Genomic DNA, 22,501 nt, shown 5'->3' with positions numbered 1-22,501 from the left:
ATGTTTCCCTCTTTGAGGTGCTTGCCAACATGTTCCCTCTCCACCATTCACAGCACACACAACACAGGACTTTGGACATCGATCTTTCGCCCACTTTCTCCAGCTGGAAAAAATAATCTTATTTAAATAATAATCTTATATGAATAAACTATATAATATATATATATATATATATATATATATATATATATATATATTATATTCATATTTATTTCATTTTGGAGAAAAAGAAAACATAGGTTATCAGATTTAAATATAATTTATTTAAAGGGTAAGGTAGCAAGAGTATTCTTTGGGATGAAATGTTATGAAATGAAATAAAAACATGAGATTTCATAGAATAATCCTTATAATTTGTATCAGTGCAACATTAATAAGCACTTAAAACACAAAACCTGCTTAATGCAAACTAGTCTGTGCTTTCACAGCAGTGGTAGGGAACCTTGCAGGTGAGGGACTTGAACATGTGTTTTCCATAACCACTGAAATGGCTGCTTAGATAGCTTTTATAATCCCTTTATGAGGTCATTTGAAGCTTATTTTGAACTTCCTTTAAAACACTGATTCTCACAACAGCCTCTCTTAGCTGTCCAGCATTTACGTGGAATCGTAACAGATGTGTTCAAACCAGGGGCGTTTTTAGCCCATTTCAAAATGAATCAAAGCATCCCCAAAGACTTCTTACTATTTTTTATACAATATTTCCTGTTTATCTGACATACTACTTTTTTTTTTTTTATCTGACATACTACTTTTTTTTTTATCTGACATACTACTAAAAATATAAAAACCATACAGTACTCTGTTGAGATCAATGTTCCCTCTAAGCTGCGCACGTGCGCAATTGCGCACTGTTGGCACGGTCTCTGCGCACAGAAAATCTGTGTTGCGCGTACAAAAAGAATTGTAACATGAATTGAAATTAAAGTAAATATGTGCCGACACTGGTAAAAATGGCGTTTTATAAAGAAAACGCTCAAAAGCACTCTCCGCCTGTGAGCAAAGACCCCAAAACCCCCTCACCCTTTCCCATTGGTCGAAAAATGTAACATGTCGACCAATCAAAACATCGCATTTAGTTATTAAGAAACGGGAAGAAGTTTTAGGAGTGACAGCGGTGCTTTGAGATGTGAGAGATTTGCGACGTTTAGCTCAAATCTTGTGTAGTTAGTGTGTAGTGTAGTCAATAGTTTTGTTGTGTGTGTCAGAACAATGAGGCGACTGCTGAATGTTACAGGTGTTACAGGAGTGATACATCTCCTGTTGTCAGGCCTGCAGGTATCAGGCTGTTGTTCTCCTTTATCTCATAGTGGACAGAAATTATTTTTGGAGTGGCACAAATAATTTGTGTGGCATCAAATTTGATGCAGAACAGCTGATTGTTCTGTAAATAGTTTGAAATGTTTATTTAAAAAAAACGTTTCAAAACACTTTGTTTTTTTGCAAAATTCAGTAACTATATAATTAATTGCACAGCATTGGTCATTATATACTGTATTTTGCAGACAGAGAGTTACAGGACTCTCTCCCAGACCACAGACTCATAATACAAGTCAGAGCTTTATAAAAAAAAGAAAAAAAGAAGAAAGTTGTGTTTTCAAAATTGGAGTTCAAGTTATTTTTACTTCCAATAGTGTTAACATACTACACAGGTCATGAAAACATTTTTTTTTTTTAATTTTCATTGTAAGTGGGACAAAACATTTAATTATAAGTTGTCTAACATAAATTTAAATGCTGTAATTTGATTATTTTAATAAACCATGTAACTTGGATGGATTCGATGCTGGCGTGACCACAGTGCACACGTCTACTGTCGCTCACAGTGGTCCAAGGTATCACTCAGGGAGTTTGTGTGTTCGCTCAGACACATGAAAAATTAGAGGGAACATTGGTTGAGATGTAGTATTTTAAAAACTAAAGTATAGATATGCCCCTCCCCCCTCCAAAAAACGTTTCGTTCCAGCTCGCCCCTTCTCCGGCTCTAGTGCCCTTTCTGCTAGAGCGATGTTGGAGACATGTTGGATACCCCTACTCTGTAGTAAAATCAGCGACATTCAACCGTCCTGTTGCTACCACTGTCCTGTTTGAAATGGGATGAGAGAAGCTGCTTATTTTGTCATATGTGCCGATATTAAAGCCAAGGTACTAACTAACTGACTGGATGCCCATTAACCTTATAACTCCTGTTGTTTGTGTGTGTGTGTGCGTGTGTGTGTGTGTGTGTGTGTCTGTGTGTGTGTGTGTGTGTGTGTGCGTGTGTGTGTGTGTGTGTGTACAGAGAGACAGCGAGGTTCATAATGGATATGAGGAAGTTTTTTTTTAAAAAATAGGAGCCACATTCAGGTAAAAGTGTAAGATCAAATGATCCATCAATCAAGAATAACGTTGGCTCAGTGTTTCAATATTTATAGCTTTTATTAGATGTTCATATAGTTCGGTTATTTGCCTTTTGGTTGAAAGTACACTGAGAGAGGACTTTTTATTACTGATCTTAATGGTATTTTTTCATGTTAATGTATTTTCATCTAATTGAATACAATCTATTTGTGTATGATTGTCAATCCAAAGAGGAAGACAGGATAGAGGGGAACGTGAGGAGAAAGTACAAGGTCAGGAAGAACCAGGTAAGAAAACAGACAGGGAAGAGTGACAGGCAAAACATAAACTGTTAAACTGACAAAGAGGAAAAAACTGATTTTACTCACACAATCTGGAAGTTGTGTTCTCCCTATATTAAAGCTGCTATACAGAATCTGCAAAACAACCTGGCTTGAAACATTTTTGACCCTCTTTAACAACAGCACCCCCAAAGCTCTGATCCTAGAATCGCTCCTGGTTCAAACTAACAGAGAATTGAAGTTTGTAGTCATGTTGTACATTTTATGAATTTAACTTAGAGCTTAAAAATGGCTTATGGGTCTTCCAGAGAAAGATTACCTCTAGGATTTCTTAGCAGTGCACAACTCAGCAAAAGCAAAGACATAATCTAAAAACATCTGTTATGATTAATCTTACTGGGATACTGTGGAGGGAAAAATGGGGCCAGCTAAATAACCCGAAATAACTGGTTTGTTACACACAGGCTTGTTTAGGCTTTGAATTATGTAAACACTGTGAAGCCTCAGTATGACAACAGTTAACTTTTACTTTTTTATTGATGGAATAAGATCACATTCACTTTTATCACCAGTTTATAGAGATAGTGAGCATTTAGCTGTGGCAAACTCAGCTGCTCCCATTAGAGCATTCAGCTCCAATTCTAGTGATGTTCAGAGAGGAGCTCAAGTTCGCTCCTCCTACAGAGATGTCCAATTGTCTGTGTAGACCTGGGGCAAGTCTTGACAAAAAGAAACAGACAGACCAGTATTTCTTCTAATAAATGTACCTTCAGAATGCCATAGTGTCATAAGAATATTGTTTTCCCTTTATATGCATGGATTTGTACAAAAAATGCTACATGCTTTAAAAATGTGTATTTGTAGCTCTTATAGTCCTGCTAAAACTGTTTAAGGGGAAATAGTAAAGTATTTAGTAGCAGTTTAATGTCTTGAAGTAAAAAAACAGTTTCCCCCTGCTGGTGGGATAAAAATGTAAATGAACACAACTTTGAGGGTGTTGGCTTTCTCAGCAGACAACAGAGAGCACAGCCTGAAGCAGGGGTAGGGAACTCCAGGCCTCGAGAGCCGGTGTCCTGCAGGTTTTAGATGTGTCCTTGATCAAACACAGCTGATTTAAATGTCTAAATTAGCTCCTAAACATGTCTTGAAGTTCTCCAGAGGCCTGGTAATGAACTAATCATTTGATTCAGGTGTGGTGACCCAGGGTGAGATCTAAAACCTGCAGGACACCGGCTCTCGAGGATTAACGTTCCCTACCCTGGCCTAAAGGCACTTCACTTCACACTTGGCTGTATCATCAAAGGTGTGTCTGCTGACTCACCCAACAGCGACAGTTAGAGCCATCTGAGAAACACCTGCCTTTTTGCATTAATAGAGGAGTAGGAACAGACAGGAGACAAAGCTCTGGAGTAGACGAGACACATTTGTCATCTATTACTCTGTTAAACACTAACTGGACTCTCCACACTTGGATGCAGGAAAAATCAGTCTTATTTTTTTTTTCTAAAGATGTGGAAATTTTTAATATTCACCATCTGCCTAACCCAGGTAACTGCTTGTAGTTTGGTTTTACAGCACTCCTGCATCACCAATATGTGTTTCATTTCTGTCACTTCTGTCATTCCTCATTGCCATAGCCAACATTTTAATGCCCAGAAGCATTAAAACATTTAAACGTGACAAGTCAGTTTGAAACTCACTTTCACCTCCAGATCCTGTCCTGTGTGGAGTCGTGCTTTCTCCAGAGATCTCTCTACGTAAATTCACCTGGAAGATTTCGACCTGGACAGCATGTAGCAAAAGGTGCTGCTCTGCTTACTTGTTTTTTTTACATTTCTTTTCCTTGAGAAAGTATGGTAGCCTGACCGTCTTGTGTTTTATGGCTCTTTTTAACTTTCCTTTCTCGCTTTTCAGTTGAAACCATCGGCTGTGATGCAAAATCAACGCGGTTAACTGTGAAGGACCCGAGTTTCAAAATAAAATCTAACGGGGAAGTCGTAGCTTTAACGTATGTCTTAGTGGGAGAAAGAGGACGGACATTTTCTGTGTGTGCTAAGGACAATAGTGGACGGGAAAGTAAGATGGAAGTTCACCTTGTCCGCAATACGATGCCAAACAGACATGTAAGGCAACTGCATATTGTGAGTCTTTTGTAGAGATCAGAAGGAACAGTGCATTTTTTTTTTCTAACATATCCGAACTTTTTGGAATGTCACAGCAACGAGGCCGAGGCTTCCTGAACCGCTCTAAAAGACGGAGCCGTCCGACATTGAATATAGTGGAGAATTATGAAGGGAAATTTCCAAAAAAGCTTGCAAGGGTAAATTGAATGTATAATTCATATCATTAAAAATCGCTACGCTATAAAAATATTTATTGTCAATACATATTGTCTCCCCAAAAGATTTGATAATCCGAGCTACAGCATGTAGGATTGTAAACTGCGTACACTTTTAATCTATTTCATGACACTGTGAGCTGAAAGAACCCACAGCAGACTGCTTCATGATAAAGAATTTAAGAATAACTGAATCCTTTTTTTGGTTTTCTCTTCCTTAGTATGTATGATCTTATTTGGTTTGCGATGTAGATAGTGGCAGACGCTGCAGAATACCGTGATGTGTACTATACTATTGAAGGAGAAGGAGTCGGTACGTATGCAACTGGAGTGTTCAGTCTGGACAGAGACACGGGGTATCTGTTCTTGCTCAAAGCAGTGGATCGTGAGGAGTTCCCAGAATATGATGTGAGTGTGAAGATAACACTGATTTAGAAGATTTGTAAAGAGTTCCAATAATGTTCAGCCATCAGTCTTAAGGAGTGATTTATCAATCATTCAAATAGTTACACAATATTGGATCCTCTACTGAGCACTTTTGTTTATTTCTTTTTTCATTCAAACCTGGAACTGGCACAGTTCACATATGGAGTCTTGTTATGTTCCTGCCTCTGCTTTCTATACATGTGTGCATTAACCTAGTCAAATGTGTGGTTTTTTTCCCTCTATAGTTTGGATTGTGTGCTTTTGACAAGCATACTAATGTGGAGCTCGGGTATTTTCCCCTGACAGTAATTGTAGATGATGTCAATGACAATGCTCCGGAGTTCGTAGGTACTTTACAGTTTACAGTTCCTGAGCACTGTAGTGCAGGTGAGAGAGACTAAATACAGTAATAGATGATTCTGTTGTATTTGACTTTCAGTGCAGTTGCTCTAAATGATTATGGGTTACAATACAGGGACTGTGGTGGGAGTGGTGAGTGCAACTGACAGAGACGATATTTACACCGACCATGCGGAGATTAAATATACACTCATATCTGGATCAGACATGTTTACCATTCATCCAGAAACAGGTGTCATCACAACAACAACCAAAAACCCTAGACAGAGAGGTGAGCACTGCCTCTGCATCACTGATACCTGTGAACTTTATGTAATTGAAAATAGCATTGAAATGGATGACACATATTTTCTTAAAATACTTTGTAACATTTTTTCTTTAAGTTAAAAGAAAACCATGTGGTGACTGTAAAAATCCAGGATATGAATGGTGCACCAAATAGTCTGTTTGCCACATCAACAGCAACAATTGCTCTGAGTGATATTAATGACAATCCACCAACCTTCATGACATCATCTGTAAGTGTTTGAAAGAACCGTCAGTATGTAATTTAGCTGAATAACTGAAGTAATTTTCATTGATTTTGGTGTCCTTTTTCTACTTATTTCATTAAAACATTATTTTTTTACTAACATAAACAACAAATGAAGAACACCCCCATGCTTTTTTCTTGTAGTATAATGTCACTGTGGAAGAAAATGAAAGTGAAAAACTTTTACTTCGAATTCCTGTTCAAGATAAAGATTTGATAAACACATCAAACTGGATGTCAAAGTTTGTCATTACTAAAGGAAATGAAAATGGAAATTTCAGGATAGTTTCTGACCCCCAAACAAACGAAGGGCTTTTGTACATCTCAAAGGTGAGACTGGCTTCTTATTAAATTTATTATTATCATTTAGTAATGTTGGTGTAAGCATTTTGCATGGATCTCATGTAATGCTAAATCAGCCTATATAAAACTGATTTATATTCATAAACTTTAAAATGTCTTTCCAGCCATTACATTATGAGAAGACCAACGATGTCCAGCTTCAGATCACTGCACAAAATGTAGAATCACTGAATGGCAGCAGTGCCACGTGGCAGTCCATCCCTGTGAATGTCATTGTCGAAAAAGTGGATGCAGTCAGGGCTGGACTGGGACAAAAGATCAGCCCGGGCATTTTGACTCGAGACCCTCCAACCAGGTATTATAGGAAAAGCCATAAAGCCTGTGAACAAACGCTGTTGTGACAGTGATGCAAACTGTCTCGTTGGTATAAATGCAGGATTTCTATACATTTTACATCAGATAAAAACTTTGGTTGTAAGATTCAGATAATTATTTAATAGAGATTAACAGACCACGTGATTTTCGCGCATTGCAATGTGGGTGCGCTAGCATTTCCAGCACCGGCAATCAATAATTCTGCGGTAAAAACCATATCAAAACAACATACTGGAAAACAGTTATTCATCACACTTGATTGCTTCAATACAACACTTGGGCACATATATGCAGGACTTTTCGTGGCTGTTTTGTTATATCTCTCTCTTAATCGATCAAATCTTGCTGTGGTCGCAGCTTTAAACTTTAAACTCGGTATGACCCAGGTTGATAGAAGGTGCCCAGTCTGGATCGCATTCCAGCATTTTGTAGGCTGGTTTTCCTACAAAACACAAACATTAGCCCGCAAAGCCACCGTGAACAAAGCAGCATAGCACAATGAATTCAATTCAAATCAGTATAAGACTTATTTGTAACCTACATTAACAATTATGTTATGATAAATTATGTAATAACTAAAACAGAAGACTTATTTTTGTGGAAATTGTTGGAGCAGACTAACATGTGAGCTGGAGTGTTCTGAGATGTTATATTTGGTCTTCGAATTGCTGCAATCCAGGCCATCCGCCGGATCTTTGTTACTTCGGAAACATGGCTTGAACAATTTCTCTTCCACGACGTAATCCGATAAAAACCATTCTTTTTACCTGTCGGCTTCCCGTGGCTGTCATGTGACCGGCTATTGCAGTTAGTAATACAACAGCTCCATTGTTTTTCTTTTTATTGCTGTGTGACTGTTTTCATGTGAAAGCCTGGGTGCACTAGTACTGCTTACCACTCGTACCTACATTTCTTTGCAGTTTTACCCCGGAAATTACGTCACATTTTCAATCTCTATAGAAGCTAGACATTTTAAATGAGAATAAGAAAGAAAGGTATTTCTTTGTGCCCCCCTTTCCATGTTAATGCCCCACCTGGCCCCCTGGCAAAACTTTGCTAGATCCGACCCTGCACAGTTACCAGCTGTCAGCTACGTAAAAAAGGATCCTGCAAACAAACATCAGCAAACATCAGCTGATACTAGAAATTAATATTAAATAAATTCTAACAAGAGCTGATCGAGCTTAAAAGTGCTGCTGTTGTTTAGCGACATCCACCGGTTTCCTCTATCTAGTGCTAGGTGGGAGATAAACAAACAAGAGAGAAAAGCCAATCAGCTGATCATTGATCAATTTCATGATTGAAGTAGCAACAGGAGAGGGAGGGGGAGAGAAGAAGAAACAGCTGTGCAGCGTAAAGACGCAGAATAACTCCAGCTTTGTGTCTTTTTTTCATCCTAGCTGAAGTACAGGACAAACTGTGTTCCTTTTCAGCTCAATACGAAACGCATAATATTTTGAATGCGGGACAATTCCGTTTTTTACGGGTCAGTTGGCAACTCTAATAACTAACCTTTAAAATAAAATAAAGTTCACTATCAGTAACATCATATCAGCCCAGCTGTATAGAAACTCCGTCATGCTAGCTAGTACGCCGTACGAGTTATTGTAACCAACTGTAAAAACTCAGCACAACGAAAATAAACTCCACCTAAACTTGGTTTATATCTGACCCAGATAGACTGCAGGTCACAACTTCTTACCTGAAGTTCAGTTCACCTGACACTCAGACCAGCGGCCGCCTCGGGTCTCTCCTCCTCCTGCCTCCCCTTCCCTTGTCCACCTGCTGGGCTCTGTGGAAGCTCCGCCATAGTCACCACCAAACACAGTTATTTTTACAAATCGGCCAGCATTTGGAGAATTCACCACTTTTCCTTGATTATACCAATATCCAAAAAAAAAGAAAAAGAAAATACAATAAATAAAAATAAACCATCGGCCCATAAAAACAAAAAAATCAACATCGACCTATGCCCGATGGCTAGTCCATCTATGTGCAACCGAGGACAAGGGATGAGTAAACGGGGCAAAGAAATAAATTGATAATTCATTTATTACATTAATTAGACAACAAATTCCCAGTTATTTCCAGACAGGACTGGAAATATCCTGCTGATATCTCAGCTGCGCATGAGACTTACCACACAAATGGTACGAAAAATAACACAACACTGCAAACCGTTACACCCCGTTTAGCGACACTGCAATCAATTTATCTGTGGCACGCACTGCAAACAATTTGGGTCTCAGCACAGCTGGGAAGCAACACTATGCATGACCTGTAATCTGGGATATAAAGGGAAGTGGCACAAACAAATAAACAAAAAACAAAGAAGGAGGTTAGTCCGCCCTTACACGACTCACTCCCAATATATAACCGTCTTTACCGCTGGACGGACTAACCAAAACAAAATTACAAATCAATCAAAAGAACGAAATAAGGAGAGCAAAGACAGCACCGATGAAAAACACAAACAACATTTTTGATTAAAATATTACCCAATAAAATATTAATTTTATGAAACCAATCAAAATCACAAAGCTAAAAAAACACTCAATATACCTACAATATTGATCAGTTTCCCTGCACGCAGTCGATCTAGGGCTTGATCAATTCTTCTATTAAAACTCGTGGTCACACTAAAAAAGTCCATCGACACAGATTAAAAATGGGCACCTACAATAACAAATGATCCAAACAAAATGGCAAAAGTCTCTTACCGACAGTATACCTACTCCCACCGAGTGAATAAAATCACCTCTGTTTTTTCCACAGAAGAGCGCTGACTTCACCCCACACACCCACTACCTGTTCACAGCTCTTCAGCCAATCATCTGGCAGAGAGCAACAAACTGCCAGGTGACACTTTTTACATATGGATGCAGGGTAAGATGGGTTGTGGTTGCTTCCTGGACGATTTGAAAATGACTGATTCACCTTTTCCTGCAGGTCTGTGTCCTTCGGACTACTGGGAATTATGACTATACTGTGTCCCGTGGTCCTCCTCCTACTGCTCTGTGAGTCTCCCACTGTGATTAAGTTGTAAGGGTTAGATGGGGGTTCTCTTGTAGTTTGCACATTGCATATTTGGAAGTGAACAATGCTACATACAATAGTGTAGGTATACCACACATAAAAGCACTCTGTGAGCTCTGATTTTGAATATGCCTTCTTTGTTGCAGTCCTGCTCCTTGTATTTTTCTGTCTAAAAAAGAGAGAGAAATTGCAGCTTAATGACTCTGGAGACACTGGAAGGATCCCACTCAAATCTAACACAGAGGCCCCAGAGGACAGCATGGTAAGGATAGTAATGTGTAACCAATGTTTCAGTTTCCAGTTCTTCTAAAAGAAAAAACCCCACACATTTACTTCTTTTTTTGCTAGCCCCCCCTTTGTTTTACAAGAAAAATATTTAGGTTTTCAAACATAAAAAACTGTGGGATACTGATTGTTCATGATTTGGACAAACATATTATTTATTAGTTTTTGATACATTCAAATGTCTTGTGGCAGACTTTTGCATAAAAAGTCAAAAATAAAATAGAACTTTCTTTTTCTGCAGTTAAATAAATGTAAATTTAATGAGTAACAAGTTTTTGTAAAATATATTATTTCTCTGTCTTGTTGGTGATCTGTTTGCTCGATGTGTAATATATGACCATCAGTCATGTCCTGAGCATCTTTGAAAGTGTTGTATGCTTCCTCCTATTATCCAGGCTTGGGAGTAATAACAGGTAATAATAAACTACCTGTGTCTTCCAAACGGGAACAGAAGAGGATGGGCAGTATTCAGGGGACGTGGCTCTGTAGCTGACTCAGAGGTCACGGTCTGAATGCTTGGCTTGTTACCGGGGTAACAATGTAAAAAAAGAACAATCAGGTGGTGCAGGTGTGTATCTGCTATTGCTCCTTGTTGCTTTATTTCGTTGTTGTTAATGTTGTGTTTTTTGGGTTTTTTAAGCGAAAGTGGGTTGCACTAAGAAATATGTAAATGCAATTTTTTGGAGCTTTGTACCTCAGTAATCAATGTCTGAAAAAGTTCTTTATTTTTGGAGGATTAATTTTCATTAAAACAAATGCATAATGAAACAAAATAACAATTACCTAATATTTCAAAATTAGCATTGTTGATTTACTTCTGCAGAATTTCCAAATGGCACAGAAATTGTGTGTAACCATGTTTTAGTTCAACTCGCTGACTGTGAGACGGGTGCAGTTTGAGCTCACTGTAAGTCAGGTTGTTGAAACATTTCCAACAGTAGTCGTGTTACAATCTGCACGAGGGCAGAACTGGAGCGCTAACGTGTTACTGCCTGGAACTAAATACAACTGGCTGCACAGGAAAAACCCAATGAAAAGACAGTTTAGACCCTACATGTATTTTGCATTGTTAAGTTGTTATTAGACATTAACATTAAGGAGTTGTGTTTAATTTTTGCTGCTGTAGCAGTTACTTGTGGTTTTTTAACATTTAAAGGAACGTGATTATTAAACAGCATACCCAGCAAACATACAATAAGCATACATGTACCCATACAACTAAAAGCAGTACTGTTTGTACTTTTAGTCTTACTGTTTATTTGTTTAAGTTTTTGTCCAATATCTGTAATTAAAAACACAAAACAAATGTCCTCATTTATGGCTGTACTGTATATAAAGGTCAGATCCAAAATGGTTGTTTATTGTGTTCAGGTTTTGTCTCTATTGTTTCACAGGGTGGAGCCCACATGCACATAATACAATATTTGCAGTGTTCCAACTTCTCAACTCCTTGGCTTATAATTACTTCAGTCCTCTGCAGATCTAATTGGTGCACTGGTGTTATTACTGACAAACAGCCCTGACCCACTGAGGTATAGAATCCACTGGACTTCTGAAGGTGTGCTGAGATCTGAAGAATTTAAAGGCCAAGTCAACACCTCAAATTTGTTAGCCTCCTCCTCACAGAAAATGTGATGCACCGTGCATTTTGACACCTTTCTATCAGAACCAGCATCAGTCTCTTTGGCAATTTGAGCCACAGTCGCTTTTCTGTTTGATGGAACCACACAGACCACCCTTCACTCCCTGCGTGCATTAGTCCCTGGTTCACCACTGTTCCTTACTCACGTTCATGTCACAAGCAGAAATCATCATCAGAGACTCATTAGACCAGGACATGTATTTCCCGTCTTCTGTTCTTAGCTGACAGGAGTGAAACTCGTGTGGTCTTCTGGTTGTTTGAGTGCCTTTTGCATTCTGGCCATTTTCCTCTGTCGTCTGACACGTCTGGCATTTTTTACTTTAACTGGATATTTTCCTCTTTCCAGAACATTCACTTTAGGCAATAATGGGTGGGGAAAAAGTGAAGACATTACACATATTTACATGTAAGATGAAAAGTTAGATGCAGGAACTTTGCAGCTTGTCTGTCTAAATTAGTACGAGTACAATGAGACTCATGAAAGAGGTGCAGATTAAAGAATTGTTGTTGGAGGTAAAAAACACACAGATCCACATCTATTTATGTTAGAGCGCCCTCTAGTGGATGATGGCATGTTGTGACACTGGATTTAAATCAGTGTAACAAAAATCAATTCTCTGTTCTGTGGAAATTTGACAGGTTTAAACTCTGTTATTTTAAAGTGCATAATATGAAGTGGAATATCTGAGAAAATAAATTGGTAATCTGGAAAAGGACTAAAGTTTGAGGAAAACCTGATCTTAAATGTTAGGAAGTGAAAGCTGGTGAGTTGAAGGCGGTGCAGGAATGCAGTAATGAATCTGATCTCAACATGAAAACCCTTTAACTGTGAAACTGTTTCATGGTTCTGATTTTTTTGCTGAGTAATTGTCTCTCTGACTCTGAATATAGTTTCCTGATCATTTTGACAGTTATTTCTACACTCTGTACAGAAGGTGTCTGGAGGATTTTCACATGACAAGCTGCTTATTAGAGCACATCAAAGTTGTTGACTACATATTTAGGTTTCAGGTGACCAATAACAATAAAGTTCTGTCTCTCTCCATATTCATTTAGTAGCAGTCAGTTTTGGCACCTTTGACAATGACTTAAAGAAAGCATGTTTCTAAAAGAGTTTGTAGTTTTTTACAGACATAAACAGAAAGATGCCAAAGAACAAACGATGCAACGAGCAATGATGCACAGACATTAAGTAGATAAACTTTCACAGCCTGAATCATGAATGAGCTGCAGAAATGCATCAAACAGAAGTGTCAACACCAACTCTTTTATTTCTTTGTTTGTGTGGACAGAGAGTTGAGAGGAGGATCAGAGGAAGTGTAGCTGAGACATAATGACCAGAATGAGATGTAATGAACTTCCTCAAAAATACATTTTATTTATTTTTTTTATTTTTATTATTATTATTATTATTATTATTATTATTATTATTATCAATCTTTGCAATTCAAAGCTTTCACAAGTCACTGATGTAGTGGGGCATTAATCAGCAGGACACCATCATGTAGTTGTACTTTCAGATATTATGGAAACATTTATTTTCTATGAATATATATTTTGTAACTGATTTATCTTAGTGGGTATTTAAATATTAAAAGTGATTATCTGTTTAATTCATTTTTGAGTACGCAGTACTTTTCTTCATATTTGTTTCGGTGGCTGTTTATTTATTGATAATAATTTTATATCTTGTAAACCAGACTGGCATAGACGCCACACTGGATTATTATTTTTATGGATTTTACAAACATGCAGGGATAGTGAAGGTGACACAGATGAAAACATCAGTCTGGCATCAGTTTGCTGCTCTTACACTGTGACTGTCACTACTGATTCCCTGACATAGGATAAAAATTGGCTGTACCGTCCCATTCTTGCAAGTGAAGCCTCACACATGGATTCTTTTTAATGACCAGCAGTGGTGACTGTGAGTCACCACTGCTGGTCTTCTGCTACTCCTGAGGTTTCATAGCAGATGATAGTGATGGCCAAATGAACCTTTCTGAAGCATTCAACCTCGTTTCTAAAAACGGTTCATTACTCGAAGCTTTAAAACACAGTCCTGTCTGGTGACATCTGGTGGCCAAAAATACAAAGAGCAGCTCGAATCTACAAAATAAAACAAGTGCTTCATTATGATATCCTTGATTAAAAAAAAAAAAAAAAAAAAACCTAAAGATAAATAAAAGAAATATACTTGCCTACATATGCTATTCTACATGCTTTTAAACCATTTAAAATTACAATTCATAGTTTTATATGTGAATTATATCATGTTAATTTACTATTAAACAAATGACTAAGTATTTTAGGCTTTCGTTTACTTCAGCCATATTCCATATAAATCAGCTTTCAAAATAAAAATAGCTTCAAATACAGTCATGGCAATAAAAGAATATGACTTTAAGGACTTCACAACATTACTTCAGTTATAGTACACCAACATCTCTTAGATGAGATAAGATGAGCTGAGATAGCCTTTATTTGTCAGTTGCAGTTGCCCACAACCGAGATGACAGACCTTGCCAACCGTACAATACACAAACAGGCTAGGTAGCAAGGGAAAAATAACATTGGAATGTGTGACAGAAAATGATAATACAGCAATGCACAGATATCAACAACCAACATAGGAGAGTATTCCAGTGTGTACAGCTGATCTGGGTCCGCTGCAATCTTCGATTGCGCCTCCAGCTGATCCGGTGTCCACATCAGATGGGAGGTAAGCATTGGATCCGGGGTAGGGTGAGGTAGGGTGATAGTGAGGGCGTATCAGTGTACGTGTTTCGTGCGTGTGCATGTGGAGGGGGGATAAGTGACTGCTTATCAGTGTATATGTATTTGTGTGCAAATCCATAGTTCAGCTGAGACAGTGTCCTTTTTGTCTATAAAACTACTCATCTAAAATAACCACAAAGTAAAAGATCTCTCAGCAAAATGATGCAACATTTTAGGCACATTATTGCCCCAATCTAGTCAGTGAGCTGGGATTTTATATTCTAAACATGAACTACTGTTACAGCAACAGAAATTGACTACTGGTGTCCCACACAACAACTCAATGTCCACTATGTGAAGCAGCCAAACACATGCCTGCTCCTCTCATTAACTGAGACAAACTGCTGGTATATTTGTTTTACATTTCGTTAGCTTCATAGCATAATTGCCTAAGTCATGTTTTTGTGTTAGGCACTTAGGCACTTATGCTATGAAGCTAACGATTTGTACTGTCCAGTCTCTCTTGGTGGACATGGCAACACGTCATTCATGGTTACATACAATTTTAGACTGATGTGGGCCAAAGCCTAGCACATACTTGCCAACCTTGAGACGTCAGATAGGGAGGCGCACTGAAATTTGGGATTCTCCCGGAAGAACCTGGAGGTTGAGATGTATGTCCTAGCATAGCTTGTAACGTTATTATGACAGACACATTTCATGAGTGAACTTGACTTTAAGTGACTTACAGGTTTCTTTGAAAAATGCTTTCTTATATCCAGGTTCTTCCTTTTTGCTGCCATCCTCCTCCTCCTTGCAGGTTCTCGCAGCGCAGGCTTGCCGCTGCTAATTAGCAACTTTCATGTAGCTTTGTTTAGTTTTAAAACCGGCTCTATGGCAAAAGAGCGAATGAAACATATGAGCCAACTATGCTGTTGCACTTCATTTAACAAGCTGGTTCAAGTTTTGGCGGATTAGAACGTAGTCCACTTCCACCAGATCTACAAACTCTTTCTTAACTTTTAAATCACGCCTTAAAACCCATGTTTTAAAAATTGCATACCCGTCATCATGATCATAGCCTTTTGTTTTTTTTCTTTTTACCTTGGTTAACTTTTATGCTTTCTAACTTGCATTCTTTTATTTTTACGTTTCTATTTTGTTCTACTTATTTAAGGTGACCTTCAGTGTCTTTCAAGGCACCTGTAAATAAAATTTATTATTATTATTATTATTATTAGTCACTGCTGAGCCAGTTTTTACAGGATGCAGAGACCTGCGTAGCCTAAAGCAGGTCAAAGTTTTTTCTTGTAAACCAGGTTAACAAGGAAATGCAGGTGCATTTACTTATTGGTGGCTGTTTGGTACAGAGGTATCTTTAGTTTTAGATTTTTAACTTAATGTATTTCATCTTTTTGGTTTTTAGTTTTTAAACCTTTGACTTTTATTTAACTTTTTACTTGAAATCAATCATTTGAACCGATTAAAAGGCAACAGGATAAATTAACCTTACACAGTTTAGTTAACCTGTCCCTGGATAATTTTCAGAGATCCTACAGAACAACAGTAAGTCTTTAAAATTATGTCTTTCAGTCTTTTAGCTAATCCGACAGGTTGACTGAAGTCTGTGAGCTTGAGTGGATTAACAGATCTTTAATGTTAATCCATCTGAAGCAGGATTAAAGCTTCACTTTACCGGTTAAAGATGAATGTCATGTGTAGTTAGTGTGAAGCATTTGATTTACTGTTGGCTGGTTTCATCTATGAAAACACATCATAAGAAATGAATTTGCGTTTTATCATCTGGCGCGATCGTGGCCCAGGAGTTGGAAGTTCACCTTGTAATCGGAAGGTTGCCAGTTTGAGCCCTGGCTTGGACGGTTGTTGGGTCCTTGGGCAAGACACTTCACCCATTACCTACTGGTGGTGGTGAGAGCACCCGGTGGCGCCAGTGTCCAGCAGCCTTGCTGTTAGATTTGTGTTGTCGATTGTGATATGTGCTTAGAAATATCTACTCATATATGCTTAGAGTTTTATAATCAATGTCATGTCGTCTATATCTGTTTTAATCATGTGACCTCAACAAAAGATCAGTGTTATGCGGGAGCGGACGAGAACAACTGGGGTCAAGTGAAGGAACGGCGTTTGTCCAGTTGGTCTCCCTCGTATATGTGAATCATAAAGTGAGCACAATAATTTAATAATTTTAAATTATTGTGCTATCTACTGTACAATATAAAGCGCCTTGAGGCGACTTTTGTTGTGATTTGGCGCTATATAAATAAAATTGAATTGAATTGAATTGAATTAAAGAGCTCTACTTGGTGTTCAATGCTTTTTGCTCTGTAACTGAATTGTCTTGAACGTTCCAGCGAATAGGTTTGGGGTACAAACCTTTCACTCGCCTCTGTCAGTGCACCCCAGGGTACCAAAAGCTATCAGACTTTATCTGACACAATCTAAAAAAGAAAATCACATCAGTCACAAACAGGAAATGTACTCAGTTACTCTCCTGTACTCTGATTACAGTCACGTATGTTTTCTCTGTTTCTGCTGCTTCTTTGTCCTCACTGTAAGCAGATGTACTGAGAGACTCCTGCACTGATGTTTCATAGGAAAGTCCAAACAGCCTCACTGGTTCTCCACAAAGAAGAAGGTTTTGCTCTCTGTGGCTCCAACACAACTTAAAGACAATCAAAGGTGGACAAAGTTCTCCAGAAGAGCTGTGGTTTTATGGAGGCTACAGCTAAATGCTGCCTCCTCCATAGTACTATATACATTTTATACAGTGACGTCATGTTGAAGTTCTTTGGCTGATAATTGTAGCCAAAGGTTATGTTTGTGTTGTTCTGTGGAGATCATTCGAGAACTGCACCTGTCCTGCTCTTTAAAGATGACACACGTTCTGATCCTCCTATGGTCCATCCTACCAAACATCACTCTAATGTGACTTCTTTAAGAGATACAGAAGTGTTAGGTTTAAGCCACTATATTACAGACAAATAGTTCAGCTTTATTTATTCCTTAAATTGAATCTCATGTAGTCAGATTTGAAACTCATTTTCTGTTATTCTATCATAGATATTACGAACCTGACATTTATGACAATCAACGTGTTGGATCAGGAGACCTGGACAACATGAAAAAATCTGCTGTAACTGCGTTGGCTTTGCTGTTTGTCGGCGTCTTCACATTTGTCACTGCAGGTGAGATTTATAAACTGAAGCATGTTCTTATGAAGAAAAATAAACCATTTCTGCCTCGTTTACACATCACTTGCCAAAATATTATTTTCATATTTCATATTAAGTGTGTGTGAAGGCATCATGAGGTCTAGTAGCATCAGTGTGGTTGATCAGCAGTGGAGCTTTTACCACAGAGACAAAGATGTCTGTGTCAGTGTGATGTAGTTTCAGGGGTCAGTATACAGCTACAAAGCTTTTTCTTCACAGTATCAATTTAACCTGTGCAGTTGCATGTAAAATAACAATTGTATTTTTTCGTAGATAGTGTCATAGAAAGCTCTGCATTAAACCTCTGAGGGACCCAGGGGGGAATCCCAGTTACCTCTCAGCCTGTGCCCCAAAAGAATAGAATAGAATAGAAAAAAAGAGCCTTTAAAGTAAAGGAAAACAAAATTTAAAAGGGAGACACGGGTGGTCCTATAAACATAAGCAACCAAAGTTTGTATATACAGGTAACACTGTACAGAATATGTAAAGCAAAATTTTTTAAAAAGTGTTCGCAAATATGTATAAAATCTATATATTAAACTATAAAAACCAAAATTTACAGTAAACAAACAAGCTGGTGAGTAAGATGACCAAAACAATGTTAAACTGTGTTACAGAGTCTGACAGCTGCTGGTAAGAATGACCTGTGGTAGCGCTTCTTCCTACACTGTGGGTGTAAAAGTCTCCTGCTGATCGAGCTGCTCAGTGCTGGGAGTTGCGCCCATGATGGATGTTAGCTTAGACAACATCCTCTCCTCCCCAACCTGCTCGATGGACTTCAGCAAACAGTCCAGGACAGAGCTGGCCCTTCTGACCAGTTTGTTGAGTTTCCTCCTGTCCCTCTCTGCCATTCCACCACTCCAACAGACCACAGCATAGAAAATAGCAGATGCCACCACAGTGTCCTAAAATGTCCTTAGGAAAGTCCTGTTCACCCCAAAGTATCTCAGCCGTAGCAGATCGAGACGACTTAGACACTTTTTGTAAAGTGTATGTGTGCTTCTAGACCAGTTTGTTATTGGGGTGAAATGGTAAATGGCCTGTATTTATATAGCGCTTTACTAGTCCCTAAGGATCCCAAAGCGCTTTACATATCCAGTCATTCACCCATTCACACACACATTCACACACTGGTGATGGCAAGCTACGTTGTAGCCACAGCCACCCTGGGGCGCACTGACAGAGGCGAGGCTGCCGGACACTGGCGCCACCAGGCCCTCTGACCACCACCAGTAGGCAATGGGTGAAGTGTCTTGCCCAAGGACACAACGACCGAGACTGTCCAAGCCGGGGCTCGAACCGGCAACCTTCCGATTACAAGACGAACTGCCAACTCTTGAGCCACGATCGCCCCAACACCCAGGTATTTGTACTCTTCCACCGTATCAAGCCCTGGATGTTCACTGGTGTAGTAGGGGGTGGCTTCTTGCTGAAGTCAATCACCAGCTCCTTCATTTTGCTGGCACTGATGTGAAGATGGTTCTGTTCTGTTAATCTGGACGTAGCATTTTGAGATGAACAGAATCAACCTTTTGGGATTTACTTACCTGGATGATTGAGCATGCTTCAAAACTCTCAGCCGGTGCTGTCAAAGTACAAAATTTTTGGCTTTTTAAAAAATGTTCGACCTAACTAACAAACAAAAATTCTTGCACATAATTAAAAAAAATGTAACTGCAGGTTGTCCTTTAACAAGAAGAGAATACTTCACTGTCAACAGGACTAGATTATAGGCAGATTTGCTGATGCGTGGAGGTCGGGGTACCTTTGCACTGCAATGCATTGGTAGCATTTGCCCTGATGAGGACAGACAATGTCCAATTTACATTTTCTCCTCTTTCTACTTACTTCAAGCTCAGGAGCCCTGGCACCTCCTCGCCTCACCATTGGCACTCTCAATGACATCAACTATCTCATTTGTTTAAAAAAAGCCTCCCAAATGAGTCAGAATTAAAAATAAATGATTTGTGATAATAGAGAAAAACTGCTCGGTGTTGTCTCTTTTTTCAGACCCAAAAAACATCGCAGCTGAGTCTGGACAGGATGTCACTCTGACATGTCGAGCTTCAAATAACAGCATCATAGTTGTTGAGTGGAGCAGAGCTGACTCTAATACACAACATGTCCTGTTGTACCGAGATGAACAGTTCGAACCAGAAGAGCAGCATCCATCTTTTAAGAACCGGGTGGATCTGCAGGACAGACAGATGAAGGATGGAGACGTGTCTTTGATTCTGAAGGATGTGACGATTAATGACACTGGAACATACGAGTGTCATGTGTTCAGGAAAAGACAAAAACATGGACGGACTTCCCACTTGAAGACTGAGCCCATTTGCATCATAAACCTGAGTGTTGTTGATCCTCCAGGTGAGTGAGTAGAGTTGAGTGTGTGTGTGATCAGAGGTGAAGCTGCTTCCTGGTTGTTGATGTTTGTTTCTAAAGATGTTGTTGATGAGACTTTGTAGAAAGCAGCTGGTCTGAGTGATGTGATCAGAGTGCAGTAGATAATGTCTGACAGCAGTTTGAAGAGGAAATGGATTCTGTTCTGTTCTTCACTCATCACCTACCTGACAGCTGACACCTCACACCTGTTTCTCACCTGCAGGAGGAGACACAGAGGATGGAGGGAAGGAGGATGGCTCTGTTGGACTGATTGTTGGTCTGTCAGTTTCTGCTGTGCTTCTTGTTGCTGCTGTCGTTGGTTTTCTCATCTACAGACAACTTCATCAACAACAGGATCCATACCAGCCTCCAGTTGAACTCCAGCGTGTTTGAAATCATTCACAGCTTTTTCCAGCTGGTCTGTGAGTCTCCTGCTGCTGTTCCACTTCTCAATGTTATCATTGAACAGAGGCAGACATTGGGTTTTTGTGTAATAACATCAAATACTCAAATAGTCTGCTCTGTGTTCCAGCCTTAACTTTGGACAAAATGGATCTAGTAACGTCTTTTAATTCTTATGATTTGGGTGATCTGTAATGGTTTAAAAAAACAAATAAATCAACAAGAAAAAAACTTCCTCTTTGATTCAGAATTGCAAAAATTCAAAGTAATTAAAAAGAATACTATTGCCATAATAATTAAGATATGTGACAGTCCAATGTATCTAAAATAAGAGAATGTCTAGGAGATCTGGTTCATATTGGCTGAACTGACGTTTTTTGCTCCAGTAATGTTTTTGAATTTTAATGATTTTCACTACAAAGAGAATAGAATATCTAGGATATATCTTTCTAATAAAATCGTAATAGCAGACTTCACAAAACTACAGCAAAGAATCGTATTTAGTTGATTTTTTTCTGTTTAATCAAAAACACGACATTACATTTTCATGCAGCTTTCATGCTGAATTGAGTTGTAACGTGAAAATAAAAAAAAAAATTGTATGAAATATTATGGATTTTATGACTCACATTCATGATTTGTTTTGATGTTAAGAAAAACAGAGAGACAACACTGCCACCACGAGGTCAAACTTGAACATGACACCTGACAGCTCTTATCAAGCAAACTGCCATTGAAACCTAAAACCTATAAAAAGAGCAATGTATTTGATCTCAGGTGTTTTATTGTAGCATGAACTGATAATTATTTAGACTAGGCAACATTCTACTCCCGTGCATTTTTTGTGAGTCGGTGAGATTTGTAATCTCAGTGTCACAGCCCGCGAGGGCTGACCGTGAGGAGGGTGTTTGGAGGACCCAGGTGCGGACACAGACGAAGGAAGCAAAAAGTTTACTGAACTTAAAGTGAGCCCTTATTAGGAGGAAAACAGTAAAGCAAAAGGAACCAAACATAAACTATGGCAATGACCTAAACAAAGGGCCTAAACTGGGAAACAACCAAAGACTAAGAAAAACTAAGACTCTGACTTGGACTGTAACTAAGAGCTATGAGCACGACATGAAAAAGCAAAGGACAGTCTTCTGGACTGGTACATGAAAGGCTATGAGAACATGACAGGAGCAGATTACTCTGACCATGACCAGAACAGAGACTGAAAAACTATGACTCAGGATGGGTAGCTAGAATGACAGGAATGTTAACAGACGACGTGACACTGACACAAAGACACACTGGGCTTAAATACACTGACGTGATCAGGGGAAGTGAAGACACATGAGAACACAGCTGACTAGAATGAAACATAATGACAATACAGGGGAGAGTAACACTAACTACAATGAACAAAGAACACCAGACTCTTTCAAAATAAAACAGGAAACACAGAGACATGAAACATGACAGGTAGACACACGGACCAGGGAGAGATGACAAAAGGGACTAAAAAACCAAGGGCTAAACTACAAACTAGAAAACAACTAGATACAAAAATATGCATCAGAACTTAAACCCTGGGCCTCATGGCCCAGCACCGTGACATTCAGCTTCCAGTTAGCTGACAGGAGTGGAACCTGCAGTGATCTTCTGAAAGGCCACTTGTTGCTTAGAGTAAATGGATTATGCTTTGTAGTCAAAGTCCTTTTGACTGCACACTTCCACCACATACATATGTAATTTAGAATCACCAGTTAACCTAACATGCATACGTGTGATATGTGGGCCGAAGATGAACACCTGAGGAAGTCAACACAGAAAGACCCCAACTGGCATTTTAACCATCACTAA

At 38.8% G+C, this 22,501-nt stretch overlaps 1 pseudogene; it reads left to right on the top strand.

Moving 5' to 3' along the window:
* The first annotated feature begins 4,729 nt into the window (after positions 1-4,729).
* On the top strand, positions 4,730-20,647 carry LOC134623846 (desmocollin 2-like protein; annotated as a pseudogene).
* The last annotated feature ends 1,854 nt before the right edge of the window (positions 20,648-22,501 follow it).

The sequence above is a fragment of the Pelmatolapia mariae genome, linkage group LG3_W (genome assembly GCF_036321145.2).
Source record: "Pelmatolapia mariae isolate MD_Pm_ZW linkage group LG3_W, Pm_UMD_F_2, whole genome shotgun sequence".
NCBI classification, from domain to species: domain Eukaryota; kingdom Metazoa; phylum Chordata; class Actinopteri; order Cichliformes; family Cichlidae; genus Pelmatolapia; species Pelmatolapia mariae.
The sequence above is the reverse complement of the archived record's forward strand: the minus strand, read 5'-3'. Positions and strand labels throughout refer to the sequence as shown.